Genomic DNA, 16,528 nt, shown 5'->3' with positions numbered 1-16,528 from the left:
ATGCAGTATGTACACCGTGCATTGAGCAATAGGGACTGAATACACCACAGGTAAGGTTAGAAGTCATTCTGAGGTGCCACATGTGAGGGATACAGCTAGGCATCCGAAATGTAGGGTTTGAGACCCTTCAGGAGTACTGCATCCTTTGAGACAGACCCGTGCATGTTAAACAAATGATCATTTCTTTCGGCATTAGGGACTAAATATACTAAACATATGATGCTAAAATGTTATTTTCACATATATTAATGTAATAAATGATTGCTTATGCTTTAGAAACAAATCTAATTAAAATAAAAGCTTAAGTTTTGTATTTATCTTGTACCATAGAACATGATTTTCTTTGTATTTCAAGCCCACAAAGTGTCCAAATGACGCACTACATGATATAAGGAAGATTATCACATGCATATCGGTATTATCTTTCTTATGAAAATGCATTCCTTTCATTACCTTTTACTTTTTAAAATGAACTCAAATTGAGTATAATGTAATAATTTAAGTAGAATAGATTCTAATAATATAATGATCCAGTGTTTTGCACTACTTCACTGCTTCACTGCTCTATGCCATCTGGAAATAAATCCTCAGACTGCTTACTGCCCTGGGCATGTACCAATAAATTAAAGGAGCACATCTGTTTATCACTGCGTTGAAGCAGGAGACACACAGTCTCTGCAAACACATCCTAGATACAGTGTTCCAGCACCTTTGACCTCATCCAGAACATATCATTTCTTGAAAGGGATTGCTGTCCGAATGCACATCTGAATCCCAAACAGAATCTCTAGTAAAATACGATCATTTGTGAAACAGGCAAATGACTGTCTCAGGGGCCCATTCCTCATTGTCAGACACATGTATGGAATGCTTTCACCGTGCATTGAGCAATAGGGATTAAAAACACCGCAGGTAAGGTTAGATGTCATGTTCTATGCTCATTTCTTTCAGCATTAGGGACTAAATATACTAAACGTATGATGCTAAAATGTTATTTTTACATATATTAATGTAATAAATGATTGCTTATGCTTTATAAACAAATCTAATTAAAATAAAAGCTTAAGTTTTGTATTTATCTTGTACCATAGAACATGATTTGCTTTGTATTTCAAGCCCACAAAGTGTCCAAATGTTCTATGATCATTTCTTTCAGCATTAGGGACTAAATATACCAAACGTATGATGCTAAAATCCTGAAAAAAGGATGTGCTCCATCTCGTCAGTAGATTGGATTCCAAAACTGATTTGGGTCAATATACATTACCTTTGAAATTAAAGTACAGTCTACTGTAGGGAACCATCAACTTAGAAAGCATTGGCCTTCCCTGGGGGTCAGGTAGGTGCAAAAGATAAACCTTTATCCTATCTTTATCTTAAGATAAGTGGCCAAGCAGTATTTTTCCAAGTTTCACCAAGCACATCATGTTGCCATAGTAGACAAAGTTCTATAAAATGTTAAATAACTTTTAAAAAAAGTATCTTGGTCTTACAGTACTGTACAAGGTGAATTAAACTGTCCCTGGTAAGAAAAAGTAATTAGAAGCATCTCAGAAACTTTATCTCTAGAAACATTAGCTGTTTTATATCATGTAATTTAGTGTGATGTTGTCAGAATTCAAGGACATTATCACACACAGAAATTGGTTCAGTTAAATCTAAAAAACACAGCTAAACATGGGTTTAAATGTAACAGAAGTCTTACCTCTTGTCAAAAGATTTAATTCAAGAAGCGATGTAATAAATGATTGCTTATGCTTTATAAAGAAATCTAATTAAAATAAAAGCTTAAGTTTTGTATTTATCTTGTACCATAGAACATGATTTTCTTTGTATTTGAAGCCCACAAAGTGTCCAAATGATGCACTACATGATATAAGGAAGATTATCACATGCATATCGGTATTATCTTTCTTATGAAAATGCATTCCTTTCATTACCTTTTACTTTTTAAAATGAACTCAAATTGTGTATAATGTAATAATTTAAGTAGAATAGATTCAGGTAGGAAATATAGAGTCATGATGTTTATGGCTGACATCATTTCACATGGGTGAATTTTAAGCTAAGAAATAAAAACATTTACAATGAAGATACCATTGCTTAATTTTAAATGCCTTTAAAAAATAAATACCTCCTGAGAATAATTTGCCACTCCCAGATCCTTGGTAAGGTACTGTTTGAATCCAATCAGGAGAGGAGCATCCAGGGAGTGCTTTCTATAGAGTCCAGCTTGGGCCACTCTCTTCCGGCCTGCTGATACTTTTTAACTACTCAGGGCCTGTAAGGATATAAAACACCGGTTTAAACATTTTATACCTATAAGACAAATTAGAATTTTAGTAAAAAATAGATACATCTGAAAAATAAAAAGTCTTACTGCTGATAGAGTTCTTCAGAGCTCACATCTTCCCCTTCCTTATCCGCTTCTGTTTCAGTTTCTAGAGCAGCCTCTGGCATCTCTTCCTCCTGGACTGCGGCCTCTTGCTCAGGGCCGCTGGAATGCAGGTAGATTCTTTTCAACATGCTTTTACATAATATGTTGTAACAATGATTTCAAAAAGAAACTACAGAAGCCTTACAGATTAAAAATATCTCACCTTGCCAATGTGTCTTCAGGCTTCCCATGTACAAAAAGGCCCAAGGACTCTAGCAGTCTTACAACCACTATCCTGTTTGCCTCACCAGACACGATCTCTATTCTGTGGTAATCCACGATGACCCCGTTCTTCAGGTGATTCATCATGTCCTCCCTCGCCTGTTGAGAGGCCATCCTGATGTTTTCTGCCGTGGCGTGCTTCATACACACCCTCTTCAAGTGAGCAGGAAGCTGATCAAGAGTATTCAGGCACATCTTGCACACCAGGGGAATCCTCGCGGGTTTCCTTTGAAAATAAATAATACCATCTGTGTATAGAAACAAGCTAAGACTGATTTCTTAAATTATCCTTAATTTTCTCTCTCATAGTTTGAGCATAATGATTTTATTGCATTTATATAAGAATTGCTCATTGCTCCTAAATAAATAATGGTTTCATAAAAAAGTGAACACTTGGTCTCAGTCACAGACTTTCCAATAGAAGCCATTGTGGAGTTCAGCAACTGCAGGTCCTAGAAGTGGGGAAGGAATTTTAAAAGAGAAATTGAATTACAATACAGAAGGAATGGCTGAGGGATCACTGAAATATATATATACAAATTCCAAAGACTGAGTCCATATAGAAACAACTACCTTTCATTTTCAGTATAAGAAAAAAAAAACATTATCTTCCAAAGCATCATAAAATTGTCCCTTCTTCCAGACTCTACTTCTCTCTTGTAGTAGTATAGCAGACCTTTCCAGGTGAGCAGATCACAGAGTCCGAAATGAGCTTCCTCCATCAAGCAAAGTACCTGAACATGACTCTGTCTTCATAAAAGTGCCCCTGTAATAAAGAAATTAAATCCGAAATCAAGAGGGCAGTTGCCTACTGAAATACAAGAAGTCATCAATTTTAACCTAGCAACACATTAAAGGCTGCATCTATACAAGTACGATTCTAGAAATGCTCACCAGATTACGTTTTAAGAAGGAACTGCGCCTCAGGTTCCGCCGAGATCTTAACTCGGATGGCAGGATTCAGAGTCCGGAGTGCGGACTGATGGCGCACGGAGGGTCCATATACTGTGGATCCCTCAGTGATCTTCCGCGTATTCAAACCGTTAGCGTGTGACTCCCCTGTCCCCGTGACCTCTTTGCTCTGCTCTCTCCTCTGTGCAGCTGAGCCCGACTCACGGTAAAATGGAAAAAAATATGCCCTCGACGTGAGATTTATTCTGGAGCGAGCCAGTGTTGCGCATAGCTGCCTTCAAAGCAGTTAACCCAGGTTCAATTCCCGGCCAACGCAGTTGCGAATGTTTTCAAATGCTGTCATGAGCCTTGGATTGTGACTAGCAAAGCGAAGCCTTTTGAAAGAGCTAAAGCACTGCAAAACGGAATTGAAGGAGAATCTTACAGGGGATTCTGAGCAGTGTCTGCATACATGCAGTCAGATAAAGGTGCTGAAAGCTTGAGCTACTCTCAATGTCATGCTGCCCTTCCCCGGAGTAAATCTGTTACATTGAAAGAATGCTTCTGGCAGGTTCAAAAAGGGACCCTTGTTAATTGGAGAAATCAATGATTTCGAATGAATTCTGTATGCGTTAAAAGACAGCTATACACAGAAAACATGCAGGACACTGCTCATGATGTTTCCCGAGCCGAAACACAGTGCGTTTTTCCAAGCCATTTGACAAAGCCCACCCACTGAAAACTGCAGCAGATCGTGTAAAGACGTTCAACTTTGTAACTACTGCACGCACAGGAAGCAGAATAAATTCCTCTTTTCAAACTGTCAAAGGTTTGCTTTGCGAACGCTGCAAGACATCGCACAATCTCTTTTGAATGGGGACAAACGATTTCTTATGGGGCGCAGTAAGTACAGACGTTTAAAATGCTCCACTCATGCCGACGATGCAGCATGAAGAAGCGCAACCTAACGTTTGACAGACAAAAGCCAGACGCCGCTACGAGCAATATGAAATCATACTGACAGCACACGGCGTTTCGCGCTGACTCAAAAGTAATCTCGACAGACGCTGTTCTCTGCATAAAGCTGAAAGAGCTAAAGAGCGTTTCTGTTGACACGTAACAAGCTCGTTTCTTTCTACCATGATATCACCGTGACCAAATCTGTCTTTAAACACCTTGCTCAGTCTCTGACGAGACTGTCAAAAATTGCTTTCGCCGATTGTATTGCAAACCGGCGGAAGCGGGGTATTGGGAAAAGTTTTTAACTAGCAATAATCGCGCCTCGGCTAAACCTCACAGGCTACGATACTGCCACTGCGCAAAGCTGACGGTTGCCAGGCAACCGCGGGGATCCTATGGAAATCGTTATCGATCGTCTCATGGCATGTCGTTGCTATAACGCTTCATATTTGTCGTCTTCTTCTTCTTCTAGCTTGAGATTTTGAAGAATTTCATGACAGACAAGGGCTCCGTTGGGAACAAAGGGCGTTGTGAGAAAACCGTTGCTTATTTTCAGCAGCAGAAATACAACCCTTTAAATACAAGATGACAGAACAATGACGAAGGGCATGCCGGGAGGAACTCATGCACTACAGAGGAAAGGGGGCGGGCACGTACAGTTCACATTCAAGCCACAAGAACTCTTCTCGGATGTTGCACAAACAAATCCTAACGTCCTGAAAGCATTGCAGCATGTTTGTGTCCCACTTCCCGTGGCTGCGGGACGACTGACACGAACGGACAAACACAATCTGTGGCGTTTAGCGTGACATAGTCTTGCAGGCATCGTGCTGTCTCACTGCAATATTATACCGCTGGAGGAAACAGTCCATCTGGCCATGAAACTCATTTGAACGTCTAGCTACAACAACTAACAATATCATGATTTATTCAGGATGTGTGGAATCAGCACGTCCCGGAGACAGCTTCCGAAATCGTGAGCATTCTCTGGTGGTAGGGGCGTTCAAGATGGCGCTCAGGTGGGAGGTAAAGTTTAGTGGTTGGGGAGTTTTTTTGAGTTTTTCATGACCTGAATGTTAATTTTTGCTTTTTTTGACTACAGAAAAATAAGGACTTAACACTAGTTGTTTAAACTTCAGTTATAATTGAAAGAAAAAAAAACGATTTTTTTTTAGGTTTAAAAAGTCCGATATGAGTAACACTGGGAAAAGAAAAGAGAGTGCTGGGTCTTCGAAGGAGAACTCTAAGATACCTCAATCGTATATGTATAGCACTACAAAAAAATCGATGGCAACTAAAGGGAAAAGTGAAGCAGCTGCAGGGGCAGCAAGAGGGCGGAGGCGCCGTGCGCCCGGCCGACGTGTTGGACCGGTGCGCTTTACGTGCTGAAATAAACACGCGACAGCCCCGAAATGTTTCCAGAGTGCTGTGCACTGAAGACTTGCCTGGTGCTCCTCCGTGCAGATTGTTTGTCCTCCTCCAGTGCAGGACGAGCCAACACAAGGGAGCGCATTCGCCAACATCCAGGCACGCAATGCGATTTGGAAAGCAGCTCCTTTCCAAAGAGTTGCACACGAACGATCCTTCAGTCCCGCTCGGGGGGCACGGAACCCCCGCCACACACAGCTTCAAGTAGCGAGTCAGGCGCCAGGGGTTTCGCTTACGGCCACACCACCCTGAACATGCCCGATCTCGTCTGATCTCGGAAGCTAAGCAGCGTCGGGCCTGGTTAGTACTTGGATGGGAGACTGCCTGGGAATACCAGGTGCTGTAAGCTTTTGCTCTCCCGGCCAGCAGGGGTCGCCGTTGGTGCCGTAGGCTTTGGGAGGAAAACCTGCAGGATGGAAAGGTGATCTATAGCCTCATCTCTAGAGATGTTTTGTTGCTGTGGCATGTGTGTGACCCATATTCAAAAAAAAAAACCCGTCTGTAAAACGAATATCGAAGCTGCCTCTAAATCTGCAAATGAAGATGAGTCGATAAACCACTCGTTTTTCGTATAACTAGACATATATTCATTTGTTACCAATTTCATTCATTGAGCATGGATACAATAGAGGTACAGCCATTCACTGTTTGACATGTCTGCACTGGTACAGAACCCAGCAATCAGAAAACGGGTGAAACTGTCTTTAGACTCAGCATACAGTACCGAGGCCCCCCATGACCAAATAAAGGCTAACCTCGATAATCAGCCTAAAGAACGCAGACTACAGCAAAACGACTGACTTTGAAAAGGGAATGAACGTCCGGAAGGAGTAGTGGAACTAGCTTGAGATGCTTCTCCGGACCCCTAACTAAAAGCCAGCGAGAACCAGCAGCGGCGTCCACTCCTGTCGAACCGGGATCCTTCCGCAGCCACGCAGCTCGTGGTGTCCTAACCCTCCCGTATCTGATTTTGGACCAAGCACATCAGGGGAGAGCGCGAACCCAGTCCCCCACTACCAGAAATTATGCAGTCGAGATTCCCACATTTGGGGAATTCACAGGGGTCAGCACAGCCGGAGTGCAAAAATGACTCTGTTTTCTCCCCGAGCGAGGAGGAAGGAGAGCATGGCGATGGGGACAGCTGGAACCCCTCCACCCCTCCCTCTACCCCCTTCCTTGAAATGGACTCCGTGAACGCTTTTACTGCTGCCACCCTGATGAAGGCTCATTCAGAGGATGGCTGGCAGGAAATTGGTAAGAAGAAAAAGAAAAAGAAGAAGGTAACAGGTGAGACCGAAGAGAAATGTGTTTTGTAAAGACTGGTTCCACTTTCTTATGTAATATGGCTCTAAACATAATTTCTCTTAACACCAGAGGTATCAATGACAGAGTGAAATGCCAGTCTGTCTTTGATTACCTCCAGCAGAGAGAGGGAGATGTGTTGATGTTGCAGGAGTGTGCTTTAGCCTATCAAGAGAGGTATAAAAGCTTTGAAGATAGGTGGGATAAAGGGCCTTCTGTTTGGTCAGGGGACAATAACAACAGAGCCTCTGGCGTGGCCATTCTTTTCAAAGGATGGGCTTTCAAATTGAAAAGTATTCAGAGGGTCATAGATGGCAGGTTGCTGTGTGTGGATGTGGAATGGGGGACCGTTAACCTGCGGCTAATCAATGTGTATTGTCCTACTGATGTGGGAGGAAGGGTGGAGCTACTCAAGGCACTCTCTCCCCTATTGTTAAGTAGCACAGACGTGATAGTGGGAGGGGATTTTAATTGTATCTTAGAGCACACAGACAGGCAGTCTAGCTCTCCGATAAAATTGGATTCCAGCTCACTGGCCCTGCAAAACTTAGTTCAAGACTTTAAACTCTCAGACACATATAGATGTATATATCCCACAACAGCAGGATATACATGGTCAGGGAGGAATAGCAGCTCCAGAATTGACTATTGCTTTGTCTCAGAGAGAGTGAAAGTTGTTGGGGTCACTCTTCAGCCTGTCTTCTTCTCAGATCATCAGGCTTTAGGGTGTAGAGTGGAACTCCAGGGCGGGACTGTCTTTGGCCCAGGCCTCTGGAAACTCAACACAAAGCTGCTAGAGAACGAGGGGGTTGTATCCCGCTACAAGGAGAAACTATCACAGTGGCTGTCCTTGCAGTGTCTGTACGGGTCAGTAGGAGAGTGGTGGGAGGAGGTGAAGGTGAGGACAAAGGCCTTTTTCATGGCTGAGGGAAGGAAGGCTGCTGCCAGACGGAGAGGAGTGCTAGCCAGGAAACAGAGGCAGCTGCAGCGTCTCTACACGATGCTGCACAGTGGCTTCGATGTGCTCGAGGATATCACCCTTTTAAAAAAGGACATCCGGAGCATAGCCGAAGAAAGTAGTCGAGGAGTGCTGTTAAGAAGCAGAGTGCAGTTCTTGGAAGAAAATGAGAAGTGTACTCGCTTCTTTTTCAGGAAAGTGGTAGGCTCCAAGTCTGTCATGGAAAGTGTAGTTGATGAGGAGGGACGAGAGAGAACAGAGCCGAGTGCTATCCTCTCCTGCACCGAGGCCTTCTACTCAAGACTGTACAGCTCTACAGAGGTAAAGGATGAAGAAATTCATTTTTTTACCTCAAAGCTAGAAAACGTTTTGAGTGAAGAAGATAGGGAAGTACTTGAGAGGGATTTGACAGTAGAAGAGCTGAGACAGGCTATGGAGAGCTTACAGAAGGGGAAAACTCCGGGTGCTGACGGGCTCCCTAAAGAATTTTATTGCACCTTTTGGGATCTGCTTCAGGATCCGCTACTGCTCCTATTCGAGGAAAGCTATAAGACAGAATTGCTGCCTGACTCCTTAAGAGAAGGCACTATCTCTCTCTTGTTTAAGAAAGGAGCAAAGAATGACATAAAGAACTGGAGACCCCTCAGCCTCTTAGGCGTGGACACTAAGATCCTGCGCCTACAAAATGTAGTGGCCTCACTGGTAGGGAAAGAACAGACTTGTGGGATAGCAGGACGCCTGATGAGCGACAACCTGGCCTTGTTGAGGGATGTTTGTCTGTACTCAGAGGATCGCTCCCTCCCTCTGTGCATTTTAGGTGTAGACCTAGAAAAGGCCTTTGACCGCCTAAACCGGCAGTACTTAACATCGGTACTTGAGCACATGAATTTTGGCCCCATCATGAGAAAGTGGATTAACCTGCTGTACACAGGTAGCAACAGCAGAGTAATGGTTAATGGCAATAGATCACGCCCCTTTGAAGTCTGTTCAGAGGTGAGGCAGGCCTGCCCATTATCCCCCTTGTTATTCGTTTTGGCTATGGAGCCCTTAGCCTGTGCCTTGCGCCAGGATCAGGCCATTAATCGGATACCAGTGCCTGGAAGTGGGGGAGGAGAGGTAAAGACATCTCTATACATGGATGACGTCACCCTGCTCCTCTCTGACAATGCCTCAATTAGCAGAGCTCTGCAGTGCTGTGATCGTTTCTCTTTGGCTTCATCCGCAAAAATTAACAAATCTAAGAGTGAGATTTTTTATCAGAACTGGAGGGAGCCAAAAGAAGGACATGATCTCAGGCTGCAAGAGAAGAGAATTAAGGTCCTGGGGGTGTATTTTGGAGAAGAGATGGGAACAGTAAATTGGCAGAACAAATTGCCAATCTTAAACAAAAAACTGATGCAATGGAAGGACCGAGACCTCACCATGACAGGGAAGGTGCTGGTCATCAAAGCCGAGCTCTTGCCTGTCTTGAATTTTCTGGCTTCTACCTTCCCAATCCCACACCGTGTTGCAGCGGTGCTGAGGAGATTGATGTTTCAATTTCTATGGGGTGGGAAGCAGGAAAGACTCAGAAGGGAAATAATGTACAGGCCGCTACCCTCAGGGGGGAAGTCTGTCCCAGATATTGCTACGAAGCTGCTGTGCATTTTCCTGGCCTCTGTGCTGAGAGGCTTTGCAACAGCACCTGCAGCGCGTACCTGGACTTATTTTTCCAGGCTCTGGGTAGGTAGGGAGGAGTTCAGAGTGTGGGGTGTCAGACCCAAGCTGGACGTCCCACTCTCTGACACATGCCCTGCAATTTATGGGACAGTTAAAAGTTTTCTAAGATCTCACCCAATTGGCCATATTCCCCTCCGAGATGTCAGCGTCCAAAAACTGGAAGATTTCGTTGCACCCCAGAACAATAGGCAGACCCCTGTGAGCATTTTAACATCAGCCCAAACAAGGAAGGTGTGGAGACACACATCCTCTAAATTTCTGTGCAACATTAACAGAGATTTAGCCTGGAGTGTCTTCCACCAGTGCTTACCGGTACGAACTTTCTTGTACCGTAGGGGCCTCACCCCCAGCCCTCGCTGCGTTAGGGTGGGCTGCGGCGAGGAGGAGACTGTGACCCATCTCCTGTGGTCCTGTTTTTTTGCTAAGGCCTTCTGGGCACAGTTTGAAGATTGGTTGCAGGCTCTCTTGCCCCAATTTACCCTGACCGCTGCTTTCGTCATATACGGCATCTCTCCTGTCAAACTTCCTCCCGACGTGTTTGACAGGATCTGGGCCGTGGTGAACAGTGGGAAAGACGCCCTGTGGAGAGTGAGGAACATGGGGCTGTTCAAAGGCATCGAGGTCCCAGTCAAGGCAGCAGGTAGCCTGGCCCTGTTCATCACCCGAGAGAACTATTACCTCAGAGATCTGTGGAGAGAAGGGAGGGAGGAAGCAGAAAATCTGTGGGAAATAGAGAGCATAGGTCAATATCTCAAGAAACTGTGAAAAACATTATCATGTTTAAGTAAAGAATGTGATTTGCACCAGAAAAAAAGAAAATTGTTGCTATGTAACTGTTACCGTGTCAAAATGTAATGAGATGTGATCATATATACTGTTTTAAGTATGTATATTAATGTAAAGCTTTCTGATTTGTGATGTCCTGTATTTTTTTGTGAAAAGAAAATAAAGTTCTTAAAAATCGAAATCGAATCGGTTCACCCAGGGCGAGGCTCGGCCGTTGCACTCCGGCTGTGCTGACCCCTGCGAATTCCCCAAATGTGGGAATCTCGACTGCATAATTTCTGGTAGTGGGGGACTGCGTTCGTGCTCTCCCCTGATGTGCATGGTCCAAAATCAGATACGGGAGGGTTAGGACACCACGAACTGCGTGGCTGCGGAAGGATCCCGGTTCGAAAGGAGTCGACGCCGCTGCTGGTTCTCGGTGGCTTTTAGTTAGGGGTCCGGAGAAGCATCTCAAGCTAGTTCCACTACTCCTTCCGGACGTTCATTCCCTTTTCAAAGTCAGTCGTTTTGCTGTAGTCTGCGTTCTTTAGGCTGATTATCGAGGTTAGCCTTTATTTGGTCATGGGTGGCCTCGGTACTGTATGCTGAGTCTAAAGACAGTTTCACCCCTTTTTTTAATTGCTAGGTTCTGTAGGTTCTGTACCAGACATGTCAAACAGTGAATTGCTGTACCTCTATTGTACCCGTGCTCAATGAATGAAATCAGTAACAAATGAATATATGTCTAGTTATACGAAAAACAAGTGGTATATCGACTCATCTTCATTTGCAGATTTAGAGGCAGCTTCGATATTTTTTTTTTAATATGGGTCACACACATGCCACAGCAACAAAACATCTCTAGAGATGAGGCTATAGATCACCTTTCCATCCTGCAGGTTTTCCTCCCAAAGCCTACGGCACCAACGTATGCTATTGCAGACACCAACGTTGCCTAGATAGAAAACCGAAATAGCCGTGGGTTTGCTTGCTGGTCTGAAGGATCTCTCTTCGAATCTCTATCATTTGTCAATGGAAGTAAAAGGCACTGCAATCTCATACATTCAGAATCAAACCCGCAGCTGTTGTTCGACTTTATTTCTTGACTAATTACATCTGAGTGTCGCATGAGCAGTTACATAAACTTGTCTGGTATATTTGAACACAAATGCCGTTCTTCAATTAAAACTAACAGTACATTGTCAGGGACATTCAGTTCTATACAAACAAGAGACAGACAAGAGAATATTTCTACCGTTCATGTGGACTACGTGTTGACTTACTGATCGGAATAATTGAAAAGTTCAGGCTCATAGCCGATGCAGTGCGTGCTAATTAGAACAGCAACGCTGAGCTCTCAGCACCGTACTGAGGCCAGGTGTTTTTCTAAAGCTGTCAGGTGCAGTTCATTTACATGAAGGAAATCTCTTACTGGGTACGATTACAATGCAGTAAGTAGCACAGACTAATTAGGGAGTAGCCCGATGCGTTTAAAAACGACCCGAGCCAGGCAGGAGTCGAACCTGCAATCTCCTGATCCGTAGTCAGACGCGTTATCCATTGCGCCACTGGCCCCGGTGTGACACTGCAGGACTGTAACCCAGTGAGATCAGCACTGCAACTAGTAAAATATTATCCCCGGTCCATTCTTTTCCAAAAGTGAGAAACACCTGTTTTCTACATTTTGTCTGTTTTAAAACCATATCTCTTTAAACCAAACCAAGAGTCTGTCTTTTGCACTGATATTCTGATTCATTTCGATTTCAAAGAAAAAAAAAACATTATCTTCCAAAGCATCATAAAATTGTCCCTTCTTCCAGACTCTACTTCTCTCTTGTAGTAGTACAGCAGACCTTTCCAGGTGAGCAGGTCACAGAGTCCGAAATGAGCTTCCTCCATCAAGCAAAGTACCTGAACATGACTCTGTCTTCATAAAAGTGCCCCTGTAATAAAGAAATTAAATCCGAAATCAAGAGGGCAGTTGCCTACTGAAGTTCAAGAAGTCATCAATTTTAACCTAGCAACACATTAAAGGCTGCATCTATACAAGTACGATTCTAGAAATGCTCACCAGATTACGTTTTAAGAAGGAACTGCGCCTCAGGTTCCGCCGAGATCTTAACTCGGATGGCAGGATTCAGAGTCCGGAGTGCGGACTGATGGCGCACGGAGGGTCCACATACTGTGGATCCCTCAGTGATCTTCCGCGTGTTCAAACAGCCAGCGTGTGACTCCCCTGTCCCCGTGACCTCATTGCTCTGCTCTCGCCTCTGTGCAGCCGAGCCCGACTCATGGTAAAGTGGAAAAAAATATGCCCTCAACGTGAGATTGACTCTGGAGTGAGGATAGACGTTACCTTTTTATCGTTGAACAGGATGTATGTGATGTGGCGACTAGGTTCAATTTTGTATCCTCTTTAAAAGATTAAGGACTGGGGTGAGCGTGATTTACCACCCTTTCAGCTAAGAACCCGACGTGCGCACCGTTTAAGCTGCATAGACTCGGTCGTTTAACTCTTCTCCATTAGAAGGGTTAAGGTTAAAGAAAAAAACATTGCTGACTTCTTTTTTTTTTTGCCAGCCACGAGTGCTGATTAGCAAGGTTTGTATTTCATGTTTTGCAAGTTGCATCCATTATAAGAAAAACAAGTTGTTCAAGACAGGAAATGAATGCTTGCATTTAATTAAGTCTAGCCGTAGGCGGTTGTCCATAATGACCAGTTCTGTTCGAGAAGACAGAACAAAAAAGGCACCGCTGGGATTCGGAGCCAGGGTCTCCTGTGTACTAGACAGGCACCTTAAGCAACTAAGCCACGGCGCCCCAGGAGAGCTGTCCTTTGACAGCCACTTGGACACACCACTCAGACACATCTGCATTCGGTGTGTGCTCCGCCTGCTCGCTGAGCAAGTTGCCACCTTTACATATAATAGCAACATCAACACCAAGAGAAAGGGTGACAAATGGCTTTTATCTGGAACTTTTCATGTCCAAGGAGCTCAATGTGCTTTCTGTGTACAACAGGGCCACTGAACTCCACACTGGCCACTGAACCACAGCAGTGGCTTGCTGGCTTGACATCTCCCAAGGAAAATGTTGAAATCGCATGTGGAACAGGAAAATGACCCTCGAGTACGGGGGAAAAAAAAGAAAAAGATCATCTGGAGCGCGCCAACCCATGTCCGGACAGCGCAGATCCCTCGACGAGGTGGCCGAGTGGTTAAGGCGATGGACTGCTAATCCATTGTGCTCTGCACGCATGGGTTCGAATCCCATTCTCGTCGCGCTCCATGTCTGACACGTGTGCCCGTTCGGCGTTGGCCCTCCTGTCGTTTGCTCCGGTTCTAGAGCCGTGCATTTTCTAGCGGTGGCTGAACATGGTATAGTAGGCTAACGTCGGTATCGAGCAGTAACAGTAACGGTATTTACGTGTCGCTGCTGCCAAGTGGCTCTGGGTTGAGACCGCGTTTTCACTTACTTGCAACGCAAACGGAGAAAGCGATTTTTGACAGTCTCTCGAGAGACCGCGCTAGGTGTTTAGGGATAGACTTTGTCAGTTCCCCCTGGGATGGTGGCCTCTCAAATAGTTTGTGATTCCTTATACAGTAGAAGCCTGCTTCGTGGCTTAAATCCAAGCTAAGGAAACGAGTTAGAGGTCTGATGCAGAACTGCGAATTCAATGAAGGGGAACACTACAGTACATTGCACTGTATGTGTGAGGAAAGCTGCCCCCTTCAGTCCCTTGTCGACCGAACAGAGGACTGTAAAGGATACCGCCAAGAAACTTAAGGATTTACCATATTAAACATTGGAAATCCAACCACTTGCATTTGTGACACTTGATTTTGGCTCCACCTAAGACACTCTTAAATCTTCAAACACTTTTCTCTTCTCACGCAACACTCTTGTCTGTCGGCACTATGTGGCAGCGTTGCATGACAACCCCTCTCACCACGGAAAGGAACCTAACAGCTTTGGTAAGAGAGGAGAAAAGGACCTGGCCCGTACGGGGCTCGAACCCGCGACCTTGGCGTTATTAGCACCACACTCTAACCAACTGAGCTAACCAGCCTCACGACAGTGCTCCTCTCTGTGCTGCAAAAAATCAAACTCAGGGAATTTCTTTTGTCCTCCTTTGAATAGAAAGCCGTGTAATTCAGTGTACGGGCTTTCTCGTGCAGTTTCATGGTTCTTGTAACCCAAATCCTACACTGGCCTGAAGTGCCCCCCCATTTCACAGCATTTTTCAGCTGATTTAAAATGTACCTAAAGGAGAAGCATTATTGAAGACCATCAATTACCAAGAGCTTTTGTCAAAGGTTTTGGTGGTCATTTTGAATGACCACAGAACGCTGTGACCTCGGTTTTACATCTCATCCAAAAGACAGCGCCCTTTTACAACACAGCAACTCCGTCACTATACTGGGGCATTGGGACCCGCACAGACCTCAGGGTGAGCGCCCCCCCGCCGGCACCATTAACACCGCTTCCAGCTGGAAGCTTTGTTTTTCCCTGTAGCTCACCCTTATTCGGGTACTGACCTGGCTCACACCTGCTTAGCTTCAGTGGGTTTTCAGTTGCGAGTTGCAAGGGGATGCAAGTGATGGAGCCGCTCGCTGCAAAAGCCACTGCATTGGCCGGGAATCGAACCCGAGCCTCCCGCATGGCAGGCGAGAATGCTACCACTGAACCACCAATGCTCAGTGCCTGGGCCTTCAAAAAAGACGCTTTTTTGGTGCTCTGTGCAAAGTGCATCGACATCTGCTTCCAGCTGCAAAATGCCATTCGCGGATGCTGAAGAACTTATTTCCAAGGCAGCGGGTACAAGCGATTGGGCGTTTTAAAACCACCAGGAACAGCAAAGAGGCGCACTTCTTTGCTTGCGCCGAAACACACCGACTGGAGGCAGATAACGTAGTCGGCAGGATTCGAACCTGCGCGGGGAGACCCCAATGGATTTCTAGGCCATCGCCTTAACCACTCGGCCACGACTACAGCAAGCCCCACAGCCGCTGCGTTCTTGCTACAATCTTACCTGGATCGCGAGACGCCGGCGGAAGCCTATTTCAAAGTCGTTTTCCGTTTCAAAAAAACATTTCCAAAATACAAGCCTTGCAGACAGACACGCCTCAGAGGACTTAAGGGTGGCTTCATGTCGGAATGATAAAGTCTCCCCGTCCGGACATGAAAATGCCACTTTGTTACAGACAAAAAAAGAATCAACAACAGAGAAATGCCCACAAGCATTTGAAAAGCCGCACCACGTCGCACTTGAAATAGCTCTTACATTAGTGGAAAACACAAACGACCAACTCGGAATGACTTGCTTTGGACGCTTTTCAAAGCGTTCTTTGTGCACGACGACTGCGCCGCCTAGCAGATACAAATGGGTTGTACAACTTTGAAGTAGCAAATGGAAGAGGGCTAAGCCTCCTCTCTTTTAGCCCAGGTTCGATCTGTCTCCCAGAATCACCAGGGCGCACGCACACACACACACCTGTGCCGTTGAAGTGCTCTGCTTCATTTCTAAGGGCAACTCAACATTCACTCCTACCCCGAGTGCAGAAAAGACAGCGTCTGCAGCAGCAGCAGCTCAGGTCTCTGCACAGGAGCTAAGCTGCCCCCATCTCCTCTGCTCTGCTCTGCGGCTCCTGCGGAGCGGAGTCCTGCCTGGAGCCGTGTTTGCAGGCGGCAGCTCCCCGCACCCTGTCTGTGCGTCGTGTCCAAGAGCTCCTGGGAGGAAGAGAGAGCCCTCCCACTCGGGGGCTTTTCCACGGTCTGTGTGAGGAGGGGCGGGTGTGTCCAGCAGCTTATCGAGCGGAAGCCTGGGGCGGCGGAGAGCTGTGATC

The 16,528-nt window shown here is 45.4% G+C and overlaps 6 non-coding genes and 1 pseudogene across 6 annotated transcripts; 3 read left to right on the top strand and 4 right to left on the bottom strand.

Moving 5' to 3' along the window:
* Positions 1 to 4,734: 4,734 nt before the first annotated feature.
* Positions 4,735 to 4,876, bottom strand: LOC148633091 (U4 spliceosomal RNA). The gene has a single exon (XR_015934035.1). It is a non-coding gene; the product is annotated as a U4 spliceosomal RNA (small nuclear RNA).
* A 1,292-nt stretch (positions 4,877 to 6,168) lies between these two features.
* On the top strand, positions 6,169 to 6,287 carry LOC148633090 (5S ribosomal RNA). Its single transcript, XR_015934058.1, has one exon. It is a non-coding gene; the product is annotated as a 5S ribosomal RNA (ribosomal RNA).
* Positions 6,288 to 10,875: 4,588 nt separating this feature from the next.
* On the top strand, positions 10,876 to 11,016 carry LOC148633089 (U1 spliceosomal RNA; annotated as a pseudogene).
* A 1,168-nt stretch (positions 11,017 to 12,184) lies between these two features.
* trnar-acg (transfer RNA arginine (anticodon ACG)) lies at positions 12,185 to 12,257 on the bottom strand. The gene has a single exon. It is a non-coding gene; the product is annotated as a tRNA-Arg (tRNA).
* A 1,624-nt stretch (positions 12,258 to 13,881) lies between these two features.
* Positions 13,882 to 13,963, top strand: trnas-gcu (transfer RNA serine (anticodon GCU)). Its single transcript has one exon. It is a non-coding gene; the product is annotated as a tRNA-Ser (tRNA).
* Positions 13,964 to 14,677: 714 nt separating this feature from the next.
* Positions 14,678 to 14,751, bottom strand: trnai-aau (transfer RNA isoleucine (anticodon AAU)). The gene has a single exon. It is a non-coding gene; the product is annotated as a tRNA-Ile (tRNA).
* An 841-nt stretch (positions 14,752 to 15,592) lies between these two features.
* trnas-aga (transfer RNA serine (anticodon AGA)) lies at positions 15,593 to 15,674 on the bottom strand. Its single transcript has one exon. It is a non-coding gene; the product is annotated as a tRNA-Ser (tRNA).
* Positions 15,675 to 16,528: the final 854 nt, after the last annotated feature.

This window comes from Lepisosteus platostomus, unplaced genomic scaffold, assembly GCF_059453375.1.
Source record: "Lepisosteus platostomus isolate fLepPlt1 unplaced genomic scaffold, fLepPlt1.hap1 Scaffold_48_H1, whole genome shotgun sequence".
NCBI classification, from domain to species: Eukaryota; Metazoa; Chordata; class Actinopteri; order Semionotiformes; family Lepisosteidae; genus Lepisosteus; species Lepisosteus platostomus.
This window is presented reverse-complemented; position numbering and strand designations above follow the sequence as displayed.